The sequence below is a fragment of the Megalops cyprinoides genome, chromosome 3, assembly GCF_013368585.1.
Source record: "Megalops cyprinoides isolate fMegCyp1 chromosome 3, fMegCyp1.pri, whole genome shotgun sequence".
Classification (NCBI taxonomy): Eukaryota; Metazoa; Chordata; class Actinopteri; order Elopiformes; family Megalopidae; genus Megalops; species Megalops cyprinoides.
In genome coordinates this window covers 39,846,804-39,865,070 of record NC_050585.1, presented here as the reverse complement: position 1 = coordinate 39,865,070, position 18,267 = coordinate 39,846,804, and the positions used below count along the sequence as shown (strand labels likewise).

General features: G+C 47.3%; 1 long non-coding RNA gene across 1 annotated transcript in view; it reads left to right on the top strand.

The window, feature by feature from the left end:
- Positions 1 to 1,287: 1,287 nt before the first annotated feature.
- LOC118774028 overlaps positions 1,288 to 18,267 on the top strand; it is a 50,253-nt gene continuing 33,273 nt past the window's right edge. Inside the window, exon 1 of the long non-coding RNA XR_005004801.1 lies at positions 1,288 to 1,434. This is a non-coding gene — a long non-coding RNA (uncharacterized LOC118774028). The remainder of the gene's footprint in view (positions 1,435 to 18,267) is intronic.

The window sequence follows — 18,267 nt, the reverse complement described above, 5'->3', positions numbered from 1 at the left end:
TGGGCAACAGCCCATTTGCCCTCTTTTGGCAAAGCTGACCCTCTGAAACATTTTGATAGCTGGGATTAGCCATTAGTAGCACTAGCACGTCATTGCTGAAGTTAGGCCAAATTAAATTGTCATTATTTTAGTTAAAGCTATTAGTTATGTGCACACAGGACCAGCAGTACATATGCGTGAGTTTCATCATAGTTGTTATCACAAGAGTGATATATTATTAAGGTAGTTCCTGACTGGCTGGGAGGGACTCCGTGGCTTATGTGCTTATGCAGCCTACTTAGTTCAGTGTATCGGCAGTACATGGCAGCCACGCTTCTCACCGTGTCATCATTGTCATGCATGGGGAAAATCATACTCAATTAGTGAGATGATTAGCCTGTAGCACGATGTGTTCTGTATTCTGTGTTTCCTTTTTTTCACATTTGTTCACGTGTGATTGTATATTTGCTCTTTTCTTAAGGGTTTCAGTGTGTGTGTGTGTATTGGGGGGGGGGGGGGGTGCACCCCCCTTTTTGGTAGGGGCGCACCCCCTACCAAAAACAGGACAGCTGGTCTCTTCCCAGCTGTCCTGACACTCACATGAACAAATCTGAGCCCACCCTGTGTTGCAAATAAGCAAGTGGCTGGGAAGATGAGAGGGAGTACAGACACATAGATATCTCCTGCGTGCAAATGAATTTAATGTTTGATAAGGACTGGAAATTATGCTGGGAAAGGAATAAAAAACCCAAACTCCGGAGGCTCAGGAGAGTGCTGAAAAATTCTCTGACCTGTAAGTGTCAGAATGCATCGAGGTCCGCCAACCCCCTGATACTGAGGCACACAAACACTTGGCTGACTGGAATCGCAGGGCCCACATTCTGTGAGACAAGAGAGTAAATTCCTGTATTTCACTTTTTTTTTTTTATTTCACAAGTCGTGAGAACATGGTAATAAATGCAACATCCTCCCGTACCCCACTCTTCATGAGTTATTTACTCGGGCATGAATGATGAATTATTCAAAAAACTAAACGAGTCATTAGATTTACACGGGCACAACCAGAAGACATACACTTTATACAGTTAACATTAGTTAAGCTATCCGCAAATTATTTGTACCACTGACTCGGAAAGACAGAGGCGTGTGGAGAGGGCGGTGTCAATAGCTTCTCTTGTATGGCGACGCGCACAAATGGTTAATCTTAGGGGTGTGGTGCCCTCTACTGGTCATTGCGATTTTTTCTTTGATAGCGCTGCAGAGATAAGCAAGCGCGAAACAAACCTCTTCACATTTCTCCCAGCAGACCAGTCCGCGCATCACATAACAGGGAGGCTCCGGGTCGATAGTGGAACACGGAGCCGGAGTAAAGCCCGTGGACGTTGCAGCAAACAAGCCCCACTTAGATGAAGAAGCATCTGTGTCTGTTTTTGTTTGAAAATAGCAATAAAGTGGGTGAGTAGCCAAATTGCTTTCGTCTTTGAGTGGGTGTGAATGCAGCTCGTTTGCAAGGCAGCTTGATTTGTTTAGCGAGAAGGAACTCGGAATGCACGCGCTCCACGGCGCTAAAGCCCCAACGCGTCCTGTCCTATGGATCGAGACGAGCGTGTGCAGGGGGAGAATGCACGGTCCGGCCTGACACAGCTAGCTAGCCACATTTCCAGCACAAAACGAAACCTGCAATTGAATTTGGGGCTTTCCCGTCTCGAGACAAGCCTCCTTAAGAGGTTAGGTCTACTTTGGGAAAAAAAAAACGTCTAGTAGGGAATGTGCAGGGGGTGACGGCAAAGATTGTGTTGTTGAAATGGTCGTTTTAATTTTCACAGCCACCTATCTATCGATTGCTGCCCATGCTTTGTTTTGGAGAACATTAACCGAATGCACGAGACAACCGGGTCTTTCAGCGAAGCTAGGTCGCGTGCTAACTGGCTTATAAATGGGGATAAGACGTTTGGCACGCTCCGTAGCTTTACAGCTATGTAACGAGCAAGCCACGTAATTGATAAAAACGCGTCAATTAAGTCGTGTTTACTTGGGTGTGTGTCGTGTTTGCAAATGAACCTGCAAAGAAAAAAAAAAGATTAGCGCTCTAGTGCTGGCAGAACTTCTCAGTTTATTGCTTGCTAGTTTAGTGTCATAGTACCTTAACTAACGTTAGGTGTTCTGGCAGAGACCTAACAAACAGGAGGAGACGAACTCGGGAGAAGCTGTAACTTGACTGCAATTAACTCATCAAGGCACCGGCGTAAAGCCTCACGTGCCATTAAAGCTGGCTGGACTTCTTGTCAAAATGTACATCATCTAACCTGTCAGTTAATTATCGTGTCTGATAATGTCATTTAAATCGTTTTGGATTGCTGCTGCAGAGGTTACCAGAAGTACACATCTGCAGTATGTATTGTTAAAATTCGCTTTGAAGTTGACGTTTTATTGCGGGATGAAGGTATCCGACTGGATGATTAGAGCGTCTTTGCTACTCATGAGCAGTGTTACAGTTGGACACTGTTAGAAATGACTCGTATTTGTCCGCGTTTTTGGGATAGCGCAAAAAATGTGATGCCGGTGGTGTTGTGTACAGGTGTACATTTTCGAGCTGTCGTGTATGTCCCGGCTGCACACCTGTCATTCGCAGTGTACAGCATGCAATTTGTATAGCGATCCAGCCAGATACAGGAAGCAGATCAGAGAGCTGCACAATACTGCTTAAGGGTGGAGTTGTTTCGTTGTAACTTGTTTACGCTTGTCATTGAATGTGCTTTTGAACACCCTTGTTAATAACTTGGATGCGTGCAAAATTGTATTTGGTAAGGATTAATGTCCGTATTTGTAATGAGGTAGAGGCTCTTGAATTGTTTCTTTCACGATTACCCTCCCCCCCCCCCCCCCCCCCCATGCCCCAACAGTCACTGACAGAGCTCTGAAGCCAGTGTGTGATTGATGAGTATTCAACATTGATGGAAAAGTCCACTTCATCCAAGCACTTCAGTGTATTCAGTCTTACACTTGGCTGTTGCATGACAGACATTTTGGGTCAGACCACTTATCACACATTGGCTCTGGTGGAAAGACATTCTAAAACCCAGCCTCAGGGTGAGATTAGATGTCCAGATTCGAAATGCTATGCTCTTTTGCTTCATATTCAGAGGTCACCAGATTTTATTTATGATTATGATGTGATCTGGAATACAACACCTAGTAAGGCATAGTGTCCCCCATAACTGTGTAGGGTGCTGGTGTCATGGCATGGTCCAGGGGAAGAATACCACTAATGGTCTACCAGCAGGGCTCTTACTAGCCTGGTTTCTTCCAAAGCCTTCCCGTGCAGTTTTGATCAGGCACAAACAAGGTCAGCCCCTGAAATTTGTCTGCTGGTGTGGCAGAGCTGAAGTGGTTAGCTCATGTGAGTCCTGCCTAAAGCCTTAGTGGGTAGCAGGTAGACGAGCGGGTTGCAGCGGTTATGTCACTCCCTGAGACCTGGTTAACTAGTGTTGTTGCTGACAGGCTAGGGGCAATTTGCCTTTAGCTCAGCTGGCAACAACGCTGGCCATAAGGGGTTGGCAGTGAGCAGTGAGAACCCAGGTTCGAAACTCGCTCGCTCACTGACCCAAACCTGTTACATTGGTGCCGTGACCTGGATCACTGGCTAAAGCGCAGCTTGGCCACCAGTGGTTGCTGAGGAGTAAGAGGAGGTCAAAGGGGGGTGAGTGTGGCAGAGCTGAAGTGAGTAGCTCATGTGAGCCCTGTGTAAAGCGTTAAGTAGCGGGTAGCAGGTAGCTGAGCGGGTTGCAGCGGTTACGTCACTCCCTGAGACCTGGTTAACTAGCGTTGTTGCCGACAGGCAATTTGCCTTTAGCTCAACTGGCAACGATGCTGGCCATAAGAAGTTGGCAGTGAGCAGTGAGAACCCAGGTTCGAAACTCGCTCGCTCGCTGACCCACGTAACATCTACACCCGTTACACTGGCTTCATCTGCATAGAATGTCAGAATGATCACGCCTGTGGTTTCAAAACCCACTTGCCACAGATGTTCTAAATTACGGCCAGATAAGTGGCTCCTGGGTTCCTTCTGTCCTGTGTACTCTCTTTCTTTGGAGGATCTGGTGCGTTTCTATGGTAGCTGTGGGTGCTCCATTTCAGACCACAGCTCCTCATTAAGATTCTGAAGGAACTGGCAAATCAGAACACTTTCGCCTTCAGCTTCAACAGTGGCAGAGAACCGTCATTGTGAAATAAACTGGGCTGACAGTCTGTTGCATACATAAAATATCTGTGCAGTTGCTTAATAGAATTCATACACTAACTCCGTCTTGACCACAGGGGCTTGTCATTGAGCCACTTGGTTTGCCGAAGGAGTAGGATGAATTTTGTATTCTCGCATTGGATCAGTTGCATGTCTGGTTCAGGGTGGAGCAGATTCAGTTCCTGGAGGGCCAGTATGCATGTTGCCTTTCATTTCATACTCACTCTTCAGCCCTGTTTCTGGAATTGAGTTTGACACCCCTGCCCAAGCAGATTCTGTTTGATTTGAGCTTTTCCCACGGCTTCTCTAATCAATATGACAGAGACCAAAGGAGACCAAAACCAATGATATCAAGGCTGAATCCAAATCAAAGCCTGTGTTGTGATGATTTTTTCATTGTCTGTGGTGCAAATAAGTAATTATTTGTAAGGCCTGTCAAATACCAGTTCAAAAATGTTTTTTTTTTCTCATGATTGGAAGATCATTCTAATTATGTTTCAATCTTATGCTTAAATGGTAGGGATGTGAAATGTGGCCAGAGACCTGAGGGGAAATACACTTTTAAATGGTGGTGGTTGAAATGGCTCCCGCCCAACATGCCACAAAAATCTTATGATTACTGTTTTGCTTTGACAGCAAAAATTAGCGCAAAACCTGTCTTGCAAACATTTGTGGACCTTCTTGAATGTAATTAAGCTCTTGAGTAGGGTTAGCAGTTGGTGCTAGGCATCGAGGTGAACGCAACCTCCTGATGACACAAACCGTGTCAAGGGTTTGACCTGTGCTTGAGTGGGTTTTAGTATGGGGTACTTTTCCAGCTAAAAGAGCCTGCATGCCTATTGTCCAGCTGAAGGTGAATCTTTTACTTAACTAAACAAAAAATGAGCTGGAGGCTGGAATCAAATTAAATGCATTATATTGCTATTGTAGTGCCACATTGGGTTCTGTCAAGGGTGGGCATGAACTTGAGATAGCCTTCGATATTTACTTCATAGTGTCTAATCTCCAAATTTCAGGTGACATCATCCAGCACCACCTTTTTGAAGTAAAAAGTGTGACCTGGAAGCCAACATGTCCACTAACTAATGCAAGTGCCCTAGTTGCACTTTGGCAGGTGACAGATCGCTGTGCCAACAGAAGTTTCAACTGTAAAAAAATTGTTGTTTGGCTCCTGGTAGCAACTGTGTATGTGCAAACGCATGTACACTGAAAAGTATTAAATGTTACTTCTCTTCCGTGGGAGGGGATTACTCGGACTGCCTGGGTGAAATATTTTAAACTCCAGGTGAGGTTTTCTGCAGTTCAAACATGCTTCTGCACAGCTGTCCCTCAAATGCCTTTGTGTGAAATTCTTCAGGCGTTCAGTCAGTCACAAAATGGGCCAGTGCTGAAACTGCAGCACACTGAAGCTTTAGGAGACGGGTGCCTCAGATTCATCGTGCAAAATGTAATGCTTGTTAGCGTGACGTGTGGAACTCTTCTTGACGGTGGTGTGTTGCTGCCCAGACAGTATTTAGAGGACACAATGCTAGAGCTCGTGCTTCTCATTTTGTTTTCCTGCCCTCAGTAGTGGAATGTTGCCAACACCACATGCTCCTGTTCCAGCACAAAGAATCTGTCAAATAGGCCTACTTCATATTTCTATATTCATGCCTCAGAGACAAGCAAGAAAATAGGATCTTTTGGATGCTGAATTTCGGAGACACAGTAAAGATATTAAATTGGTTCTGCTCGGTTGATTTCCACCCACTTACCTAAACTTCACGACTTAAATGATTCAGTCAAGTTCGGCCAGCCTGCATGTTAAAAGCTCTTTGTTGCCCAGCAGTGGATGAAAAGACAGTGCTTTCGAAGGTTTTTCATGTCTTTTTCATAGTTTTTCCTTTGTTGTTTGCATGAGTCAGTTGTGCAGGAATGTTTTTTCAGATGCACTGCAGCATGTAGGTTGGTTTTTGCTGGGAATGAGATGGTTCGCGGTGTTTTCAGGGCTGCGTTTGTTGAAAAACACGTCATTAATAAGAGCACGGATTTAGTGGTAGCTTTTGCCAGCTGTAGCGCACCCTCCAGCTATACACAGATTTCCTCCTTTTAGGCTGAGATTTGAGCTGTTGAAAAGGAGGAATCACTGACTGCTGTTGGCAGATAAGTATCAAATTTAATTTTCCAATGAAAGGGGCTACAGAGGGCTGTTCTGCTTGAGTGAGGTGCAGGGAAACCTGAAGACGACCCCTCGCACCCACAGAACTCCCAGGCCTGGGGCTAAAGGAGCCTTTTAGGCCTGACTTCAGCCAGCCTTTTCTCTCTTCCTTCCACGTGAGCGCTGAGGCAGTGAGCTGGCCTCAGCAGCTTGCCTTTATTTGCTCATATTTTCCTGTCCCTCGGTCTCCCGCAGATTGATTTTGCAGAGCATTGGAGGGGATGGCCGCACTGGCCCACATCAGGAATATTCCATCTGTGAGGGGATTCTGGAGGTTAGAGCAAAGTCGGGAGATTGAGCCGGAAGAATGGGGTCCGCTCGACCACTGTGCCATTTCTCCGGCTCCACTCCGTGTGTCCAGCAGCGTTTGGCAGCTTTTCTTGTGGGGTCCCGCATGGCTCCCCCGGCCCCCTGCTTGGTTTTTTAAGAAGCAAGGGCGACCAGTCCCCCAGTTTGCTCCTTTCTTAGTACTTTTCCATGCCAGGGCCACGCAGCTCGACGCTGACTCACTGTGTCAGGTTAAGCCTCTCTTTAGAATGGGATTGGACCCAGACAACCTTCCATTCCACAGACCCTAAAACCTCCCACAGAGTCCGGAGAGGTTGTCCTGTCCCTGTGGCGGATGAGGCTGAGTTCTGTCACCACCGCTGGGGAAAATGGAATGCCAGGAGCAGAATCCCAATGCGTTTAGGGTTCCACCTGACCCACACTTCCCTTTAATATCGTGTTGAAAATGGACATATTTCTCTCAATTTGCAGATGTGTAGCATGTTGGAATGGAAGACACTCTGAGATCAAGTGGCCTTGATTAAATAGATTAGAGTTCTGCACAAGATTGGTTTGGGTGGAAGCATTTAAGACAGCTTTGAGTTTTGCAAGGAAGGGTCTATTGGTTAAATGTGGTTATTTAATGTTCTTAAAATGTATTGTACAGTGGTATAATTGTTACATTTATTGAAGTGAAGTTCCTGTTGCTTGACGATTGCTCACATAGTGTCCATTCCAGATTACAAGAAGTAGAAATCAAAGTCAGAATCATTATTAAGAAGCTCACTGCATTGTGTGCAGTACGGTATACACAGCTGATTCCCCACAATTTCCCACATTTGACAACAGTCAAATGGCCCCATCAGAGCTCTCTTCCTAGGGAATTGACATGTGGCTGGCATGACCCTGGCAGGGAAGGACTGCTCCTCTCAGACTCCCGTAATTCTATGTTTGTGAAGCCGCTCAAGGTCTGGCATTAATTCCTACAGTAAACCCTGTAAGCATGTTTAAGTGAGAGAGACAGGGCAGGTTAGCCCTGTTCAGGTTTAAGTGTAGCATAATCAGATATATGCTGGTAGGGTTCCATGTGAAGTGGATTGGTGATTAAAGTATGGCAGGACATGGCATGAAAAACCAAGACCACAATGCTGGGGCAAGAGGCTGTGTGTCTCCAGGACCACAGAGGGGCAGCACTGTGCAGTAAGGGTTAATAGAGGTGGGCTTTTAATATGATGGCTGCAAGTTTGATTCCCAGGTGGGGCACAGCCATTGTATCTGTGACTTGAACTTCTTCAGTAAAATAAGGCCTTTTGCTTAGTAAATAATGCATAATTAATGAGCAAGCAAGTAAATAAGTTAATTAATTCCTTCATTAATTAAAAAATGTGCAAGGATGTGGATGGGAATGCTGCTCGGTAGTTTTCTCCTCCTCTCTCTTTCTGTGAAGTCTCTTGTGGTGCACGGCCCTGCTGCAGGTTAGGTCCCAGTGCATCTGACCTGGGCAGAGACGTGGAGGCAGCACCATTCTGAACTGAATAATGAGCAGGAAAATAATGAGCAGGAACCCTCCTGCCCTGTTAGAGGGGAGTGCTGGAGGAGGCTCAGAGAAATAAGAGCGAGTGAGCGTGTGTGCGTGTGTGCATGTACATGTGTGTGCACGCCTGTGTGCATACCTGTGTGTGTGTGCCCACATGCCCGTGTGTGTGTGTGTGTTTATTTGTGTGTGTTTAGATGCAGTGAAATTTTATGCAGGCCAATGGTATACTCCAGGGCTCTGACCGCAGAGTTCTCCCTTATGAATGTGATTTAGTGGAGCATTTCTCTGCTGAGAATTTGGAGACTGTTCGGTCTGCTTAGTGCACAGTGGCCTACAAATTGAATGGGGAGTCTGACAAATATTTAGCAGGAAAAAGCAGGCAGTGTGGCCAGCGTGTCAGATCTGTCTGACACCAAGCGAGCTCGCTTCCAGTTCTCCTGTCATGTCTGTGGCACGGAGGAAACCAGCCTCAGGCCAACACGCGTTCAGTCTTCTTTTTTTTTTTAATCGGCATGTCAATGCTCAACAGCAGGAGAACTGTACTGCGGTCTGTCATGTGATGTTAGAGGAGACACGGAGCCCTGAAGATGACCTGAATCCCCACCCCCATTCACTCCTCAGAGGTCAGGGGAAGGCCAACTCTTCCTGAGCAAACCATGGGACATAGTTTAGGTCCTCCTCTACTGCTGTGGCCCTGAAAATTCACTCCGAGTGCAACCTAGATGAAGGAGCTCAGGGTTTCCTGCAGAATCGCCCATGTAGAAAGGGGGCATGGTGCTGTAGGGCTGACTCGGGGACCCCCCTTCTGCTGAGAGAAGCATAACAAGCCACGTTCATGAACTGCCAACAGACACAGCCCCACTGAAAGCAATGTTTAGAAAATATTCATAATCATTTCCTGAAAATATGTAAAAAAAAATCATATTAAAATGCTATAACTAGACTCCAGGGAATAACCCATAGCACAGTAAGTGACATTTCTTGTATTTGTTTGTTGAGAGAGGTTGCAGGGACAAGGCATTCTGGGATTTGCTGAAAAAAGAGGGACGGGCGGAGAGAGAGAGTAGATTCGATGCCCTGTATTTCTCTAAGCATTTTAACGTTGCACAAGACTGTCAGATGTTTTGTCTGACAGGTGTTGTTTTTCCACTCTGTGTGGTTTTAAATCAGTTTTTCCAAAATGGAATCAACTAGAAAAGAATGTAACAGTTTGTGTGACTTTTGGCCTCGAGTTCCAGCAGAAGACTTGAACTCATTCAGAGTGAGTTACTCCACCTGTCTGACGGATAGCTTGGGGTATAGGGGCTTCAATTCACCCTGTCATTTTTCGTGTGGAATGAAACCTGCACTTGTCCCGGTAGCGGGCGTCTGGCTCTGTCAGGATCTGGAGAGTGTCAGTGAGAGGGCCTCCGCCCGACTGAAGATCTCTCTCTCTGCAGAGAGGAGGCTCGTATCCCCCAGCGTCCTCTGCTGTTCCTCTGGCCGCCTGGCTGTCAGCGCGCACTGCTTCTCGCGTCTCGGCGAGCGAGATAAGATTGATTGTGTGCTAATAAGGTTGGAGAGACGAGAGAAAACACATCCCTCTGTGATGATTGCAGCTGTAGCAGACTGACTGTAGACGTTTTAGTAAAAGGAGTGCGAGTTGTATTATCTCTCCAGCTGTTTTGGGCTGATACCTGTAAAGATTACCTGTGTTGTAGCCTCGTTAATGTGGGCAGTCTGTTCGGTGGGGTGCAGAGTATCTCGTGTTGTGCTCCAAATCCCCTGGACTACTTCTTGATTCATGCTTTCTGTGTGCAGGCCTCTCTAGTTGTCCTACATAAAGGGATGGTACACAGTAATCACTCTTCTTTTATGTAGCAATGTTAGCATTAGCATCAACAGCATTATCACACACATTAATGGTGACAGTAACATTAGTAACCTATCTGTGTAACCTGCTAGCACCCAGAACTTAACCTATCCAAACCATAGCTGAGATTAGGGAGTTTTATGTTGATCACACTTAGGCGAGTTTATCGGATGTCTGCCTTCGACTTTTGTTGCACACGCCTGGTGAATTAGGGCACCGCAAAATCCCCTGGCAGAAATGCCTGTGGGCGTTTACAGATTCCATGCTGTAAGCCTGTTTACTGGAGTCTGCAGTTTGGGGTGAAAAAGTGTGTGAGAGTAAGTGGCTTTATAAAGTGGAGTGGAAAGATATCCCGTGGTGGATAATGAACTCTATTTACCCTTATGGGGATTAGGCAGCAGTGTGACGTCACGGTGAAGGAACTGGGCTTGTAAGCGCCAGATTGCAGGGTCCCAAGTGGGCCACTGCTGTTGTACCCATGGGCCATACTCAAGCTATGTTGCTTCATTAAATATATAGCTGTGTAAACTGATAGTGACGTCTGTGGTAAGCTATATGCTGTCCTGTAGAAGGGTCTTCCTTACTTTCGGTGGACAGATGAGTAAGAGTGTGAACTCAAAAAAAAAAAAATAAATAAAAAAATACTGTAGTATTCTATCCACTGTACGTTAGTGAAGCAGAGGTCCCCTAATGGATCTCAATGGACTGTAAGCAGCTGAAAATCATCATTAAAGCCAACTTTAGTATCTCTCAGACATGAGTAATTAAGTTCCACTTGCTGTTACTGTATGGTATCCTTTTGCATTTAATGTCTTCACCACTAAATGAAAGGCAGCTGTTTTGTGCCCAGTGATCTTGTAATATGTTTCATGGCTCAGGACTTCAGGACTTTCTGGTGTAGTTGAACATTATCTTTTGCAAGTGTGGCGCGGTTATATTAAGCACACATCATTCGGGTTTATTAAAAGCATGCTTCTCCTCATGCAATATCCATTTAGCTCCTTTAAGGCCACAAGCGTGTGATCTTCCCTTATCTTCTCCTACTGTGGCTTGCTGCTACACCCCGTAGCTCTATCCCCTCTTCCCCCTATGAACGTTCATGTAATAAAAGTCTGGGGTTGTAAACTGTGGACTAATGTAATGGATAAGTTCACCCTGATTACGGTACTGCTATGCATTTGCGTCAGCGGCAGGCGGAGTGAGGTTTTGGGGTCATGTCTGAACAGAGGTTTTGTACGTGCCCATTTCTCTGGGGCTTTCGGGGCACTCCTGTGGGCACTGGTGAGCACCCAGAGGGAGAGGTGGGTGCGGAGAAGGCGGCACAGGTTCAGATTCATTTTGCTGCCTATTCTGTGCCAGCACCTGGGGGGCAGACCTGGATAGAAAGCCTGGCCCCACCACTCCTTTGCAACTTAATTACACTGTCTGTCTTGCAGTCTCTCTCTCTCTCTCTCTCTCTCTCTCTCTTCATAGCTCTCTCCCTCTGCCTCCTCACTCTCTCCTTCTCTCTCTCTCTTTGTCTCCATCTCTCCCTCCTTCTTGCTCTTCCCTCCCTCTCCCTTCTCAGTCACGCTCTCTCTCTTTCTGTTATATTCTGCTCCCCTCTCTCCTCTATCTCATTCCCTCTCTCGTTCTAATGTCTCTCTCTGCTGCATATCTGTCTGTCTAATTTTTCCTTCTCTCTCCTTCCTCTCTCTCCTTTCTCTCTCTCTCTCTCTGTTCCCTCTCTTCCCCTTGTTCTCATTCCTGCACACATGGAGCGGAGAGATTAATCTGTGGGAGCTGTGTGTGCCAGATTCATGGACTGCATAGCCATTTGTCTTCTTCACGGGGGCCGCTGCCAAAATGCTGCCTGGCCGCGTCTTTCGCGTCTCCCTGGAACCGGCAGCCAGCGAGAGGTCTCATGTCGTCTCTGTGTCAGCATGCGGCCTCTCCTGTTCAGAGCACCCAAGTATCTCTCTCCCCCTCACTCCTTCCCTCTCTCTCTCTCCCCTTCCCTCTCCCTCTCTCTCAATTACAGTTTCAATTCAGAACTGCTTGATGGTGTGTTATTGGCAGAAGAAACACACAGTAATGAGCAATATTAAATATGTAAGCACAACTATATAGAGTAAAAGAAAGCATACATGCATAAATGATATAAGCATAATCATACATCATATCTCTCTATCTCTCCACCTCGTTTGTTCTTTCTTGGGTGAGCCAGAGAGTAGCTGCAGCTAGGTTCTTGCTGTGGCTCCTGTTGTAGCAGAAGCAGTAGATTTGCCTTGTGGTAGTCTAGCTACAGATGATGTTTGTGTGTGTGCATCTGACTGGGTTCCATTTGTCTTATTGCCAAGGTGATGAAGCCTGCTGTATATGTATATGTTTGTGTGTTTCTGTCTGTTCGTGTGCACGTGTGCACGTGTGCGTGTGCGCGCGCGTGTGTGTGTGTGTGTGCACGGGCACGCGCATGCCCATGCATACCTGCACCTGTGTGTTTCCGTGTGTGCGCGCACACAGGCATATGTGCAGCCTTGTGTTTCTGTATGTGCGTGTGTTCGTTTCTGTATTTATGCGTTTGTGTGTTTGTGTTTGTGTTTGTGTGAAGTTACAGCAGTGAGTGTGTATGCTTGTCTCCTGACCCCTGCTTGTTTTTGAGAATCTGATCGTAGGGTTGGATCTGCAGGGCAGGTTGGGTAGGTCTGCATTGGAACTGGTACTGCATTCTAATAGATTTGCATATGTGAGCCTGCGCAAGTTATGTGCTGCCCTGTGTCGATTCATATAATTACCAAAACTGAACTTTAAAAACTTTCTTGGAAAAATGGTTTATGCATATACATATTTAGTAATTTCTACTAGGTGTACACCAACTAAACACTTTCGCTCTTATCTCGGTAAAGCTGTTTGGCATTAATTTCTATCTCCAGTAGGAAGTAAATGTTAAATGATAATCTTACTGCAAAACGCTGGTCATTTTTCAAAGGGCAGGCCCGCTCACCCTTCAAAGTACTGGATGTGACAGAGTGGAAACTGGTCCTCCTGTGAAGTTGGAGTGATGCCTTTGGAATCCCCAGAGTGATTACAAAGACTGTCTGCTCCTCCATCTGAGCCTGGAAAGCTCCCTCTCCCAGTGCTCACCCCCAGGACTCTGCGCCGGAGTCTGTTAGAGCACCCCAGAGGTGGCCTCCAGCAGTAGAACGGAGCCAACTCTCCGTGCCTCAGAGAAACTCTGCTGTGGTGTGATTTCATTAGGAAGGCCCTGTGTGATCTGTGTGCTGGAGGGTGCGTATTTTTCCTGGCAGGAGGGTGATTTTAGGAGCACAGGGCCCAGTGCACTCCCCTGGCCCTGGATGCACCCCCTGCGGCTGAAGCAAGGGGGGGTGGCACCCTGCAGCCCTTAGGCTCAGCACGGGGCTGAGGTTCCAGGTGACGCCAGGTTCCAGGTGACACGGGCACGACCTTCCATTTGTTCCCCCAGCGGGGGGCCTTTGCCTGAGCCGCGCTGGGCTTGCATTTTTCCTGCCGCCGCAGCCCCTGGTGTCACCCGCAACCCCTGCCGGGCCTGTCCGATTCCCCCAGGGCCCAACAGATCCTTTGGTGCCGGGTTTGAGCACCTGTGCGGGAGTGTGACAGCCAAAGGCACACGCCAGGCCATTTGCGCAAATTAGACCACAGATGTTCCAGGAAAATCCCACTGATACAGAAATGCTGCCGGCTGCGTTTGGTTTCTCTCTGATGCCTTTTTTTCTTTTTTAAAGATCCCTTAACTAAAACGGTCCTGCAGTTACACAAAGCGATTACACGCATGCAGAGTTTTTATGCGAAATGACTGCATCTCTGCAGGGCTGTAAACTATTATGGTGCATCATCTTTACTCCATCAAGATCAACTGGCACAGCTGCAGTAAAGTGCCTGGCACTAAAGTCGCATGCAGCAATGTATGCTCAGGTACGAGCTGATTGAGGAGAAACACCCTGTGGAGAGCAAGCAGGGAATTCCTCTGGGGAGAAAAGCAGGCCCTAAAGTGACTCAGTTTCAGCGGATCAGAGCGGGGCTTGTTTGGCTGGCAGAATGGGACAGAGAGGGAAGGAGAGGTGGCTAGAATTTGATAAATTTTAAGTCAGTGTCTCCACCTGTGTTCTTCTTTAGACCAGTTAACACAGTGAATGTTCTGCTAATTATAAGCTCCGGTGATGTTAGCCACAGTGTTGCAGAGAGCTTTCATTGGTGGCCTGAGGAGGCCTTCCCTGCTCATGTTGGATAAGACAGCATTGTCTGGAAATGGTGACGCTGTCTCCCTCACCGAGAGATTGCGTCCCACACGCAGGGACTGACTGTCCTTTCCATCAGACATGCTTCTGGGAAAGAGCGGGGAAAAGCATAAACGCAGAAATGTAGGCCTTGTGATTGGACAGTAGCTCAGAATGTTCATCCTGTTATGATCAAGAAATTCCCTGAGGCTCAACCAATATGACATGGTGTCTCCAACCGAAATCAGGTGGCCATTTCCGTACTGAGTATGTCAGTCCTGTACTACATATCCTTGCACTAGGGAGGCTACGTTTGGGGGGGGGGGGGGGGTTCTTTGAAGAAACTCTGACTTGGAGAGGCAGGGACACTAGAAGCACTGACAGCCATGTGCTGGGAGGACTCTGTGGTTCTGCTGCAGAGGGGCATTACACAGATGGATGACTTTATCTCTGTGTGATACTGTAATCCAGCTGATTTGAGCTCCATGCATCACAGCACCCTGGCAGGTTCCCTCCAAAGCAGATATTTGCCTAAGCTGTGCATCTGTAATCACCTGTGGAGCTCGCTAAACAAATGAACATAGTGTGTTGGAGCCAGACCACTGCTCAGTTTAACCCTGTGCTCACTGCCTGTGTTACTGCTGCACAGGTTAACCCTCCCGTAAAAAAAAAAAAAAAAAAAAAACTCTATGGGGGACTGCCTCAGTGAGTCACTGTCCATGGGGGAATGTTTCTGTGGGTCTCTTGTCAGTGAGAGAATGATGCTGAATCATTCTCCAATTGTTAGATGAGTCACTGCTGTCAGTAAAAGTCTGTTAAGGTGATGCTTGTCTCAGTGAGGGTGAGTACCACTGAGAGAATGCTGATAAATGGAGTCAGTGTCTGGCTGATGGCGCATGGAGAAAGGCTGAGCTATGGTACTGGTGTTAGCTGGGGGAGGTAGAGCCGGGAGTTCTCCAGTCCTTTAAAACCCACTCCACCCATCTCACCCTCTCAATTTCAGTTCAATTCAGTTTTCTTTATTGGCTTGAGATACGCTATGCCAGTATTTCCAAAACATTCAGAATCTGAGGATTGAGGATTCCAGTCTTCAGCTCACAGGACCCTCACTCCTTCATTGTTTTCCATGACAAATGAATCATTCCTTGTTTGATCAAATTTGTTGAAAAACATTTTGATATTTCAGAATACTTTCCACAATGGAAGCGCATCTCTCTTTCCCCACATATCCCTCTCCTCCTCCTATCACTTCCCCTCTCTATTCCCCCTCTCTCTCCCTCTCACTCTCTCTCTGTCCCTCTCTCTCCCTTTGCCTCTCTCTGCCTGTCTCCCTCCCTCTGTCCATCACTGTCTCTTTTCTCTATTGTCTGGTCCCTGTTTGAGCTCTGCCACTCGTGCATTCTCAACTTAAGATCAGAAGAAAGTATAATAACAAGAACAGACCATTCAACCTCTCAGCTTGCTTTCCCTGTACTCTAGAGAGAATGTAGAGCTGTGTCGAGTTTGCTATTGAAAGGTCCCGGAGTCTCTGTTGCCACTTCAAATCCCAGCAAATTATTCCATGCATTTGTAACTCTGTGTGGCGAAACGCTTTCTAGTGCCGGTGTGAAATTCGGCCGGAACGCGCTGCCACCTGTGTCCTCTGCCTCTGTTGACTGAACTTAAAAATCTCGAAGTCGCTCCGGCAGTGGTCCTGGTTGGTATGCACCGTCCCCCATGCCAGCAAATGAAATTTCAATCAAAATGGAAATTGAAATTTATCACGCACTGAATGCGCAAGGTGCGCCCAGGTAGGAGTTTTAAAGATCGGCTTGGCTCGGGGGGGGGGGAGGGGGGGAGAGATGAGCTTTACATACCTAATATGTGGTTTATAAAGTGAGAAGGAGTCCACCCAGCCAACACTGACCGCCTCTGGTGCTTGGCTGTACAGTTAAGAATCCATTTGGACCTCCATGCTCTGGTGTTGTGGAGGGTCTGTTGTGCTGAGGAGAATTGTTTCTGTTAGACGCATGAGCACTGAGCGCACTCTGTTTCATCTTGCTGAGGGGAGAGGGGGTGGATTGACTGAGCACAGTGAGTCAAAGGGCACCAGATCGCTTTATCGATCGCCAGCTGGCACGCTCGACGTGGAGACGAAGCTGACTCGAAACGCCACCCTTTGTGTGGAAGTACGCGCTTCCAGTTGGGCCCCAGGGGAAGAGTTGAGTCGGTGGGTGTCAAATCCATGCTTTTCTGCGTGGATATTTAAGGTGGGGGATAAAGCGCTATGAAGCGATTCCATCGATTGTGACCGATTCGGCACTCACTGGGCTGTGGGTGCCTGCTCCCCTGTGGAGAGTGGTGGGGGTGGCGGGGGGGAGGACTTGCAGCAGTAGTTTCAGAAGAATGGTGCCACAGTGGAAACGGCTGTGGTTTTCTGTTCAGCTCTGAGAGTAGAGGCTTCCCAGATGCCCATGGTCGAAAGAACACAACAAATCACAAGTTGATGTGCTTTCATGTGCGGTTGGAGTAATGGCATAATGGAAAGCAGTGGAAACATAGCCAAAGCGTTGCCCCCCCAAAGGTGTGGAAAAATCTGTCACTTTGTGACAGTGGTGTCAGACAATGGTGTTAATATAAAGCCTTTTAAAATGTAAAAGTGGTGTGTTAAAAAAAAAAAAAAAAAAAAGCCATAGGCTTGTTTTTCTTTGTTCTCTTTGTCCTGTGAGAGCGTGAAGTGACACCAGTGTTGCCATGGCAAGCACTGCTGAAATGAGGTATGGGGGGATTTAAAGAGGGAGGTGTTTCAGTTGAAGTGCCTCGGCATCTGGGTCTCAGGCGTGATGATGTCATTGTCCACCCGGGTGTCGAGTTACAAGCGCTTACCCTGAAATGCACCTTCCCTGGTGGGGATGGGGGTGAAGTAATGGGTCCTGGATACGCCCAGCCGAAAACGCCCGAGTGTTCCCTGACACATCAGCACTGCCAGCAGGCACCTTAGTCAGTGTGAAGAAATCCATTTGTGCGGTTTTCTTTTTTTGATTCCTTTGTAATTGAAGCTCATGGTGATAATTCATTGCCACAGGAGTTGGTTCTTTTTGTTGAATCATGTGAGTTTCCGTGTAAGAGCTGGATTATGGCGGACACTTACACCAAGGTTGGAGGCCCCCTCCCAGGGAGTAAGTCAGTAAGGGTTTAGGGCTCTTCCCTCGACCCCCACATCACCAATTAAGCCCTGTGTTCTTCTCTGAATTCCATTGCTCTGCTGTTACAGAATAGCTTCACGTTGTGCAGTAAATGCTGGTTTTCCAACAGACCCTGAACCAGCTGGGTATTCAGGAAGGGGCGGGGGGGAGAAAGGAGTGAGAGAGTGAGAGGAGAGAAAGGAGTGGGAGCAAAAGAGAGGAGAGAAAGGAGTGGGAGAGGAGACAGTGAGAGGTAGAGGTAGAAAGACAAATACTGGTCAGAGGGAAAGGGAGACAGAGAAATGAGGAGATGGAGACAGAGGAAGAGGTAGGGAGACAGGGCTAGAGAGGAGAGGGGGTATAGAGAAAGAGTGATAGGGAGAGAGGGAGAGAAGGAGAGTGACAGGGTAAGAGAGAAATGGGTGTTGAAAGAGAGCTCAGTATTTGCTTTTAAAACCCTCTGCCCCAGGGGGTTTGAGGTTACAGTCGAAGATCCAGGAAGGCGTCGCATACAAGGGTGTCACTGGTAAGCTCAGTTCTCACGCAGTAGCTTGGGTCAGCCTAAACAAGCTCCTTTTCACCATCTGCACCTTCGGCACGGTGCAGAGCAGCCAACGATATGCTAATGAGAATGAGGGTCATTTGAATAGGACTGCCTGTTCGTTATATCACTTATTCCCAGGGACCTGAATGTTAACCTCCAATTCAGGAGACCAGCTAGCAAGATAAGCTTGGTTAGGGCCTGTGTGTGCATGTGTATGCACACTCGTTTGTCTGTGTATCTGTGTATGTGGTT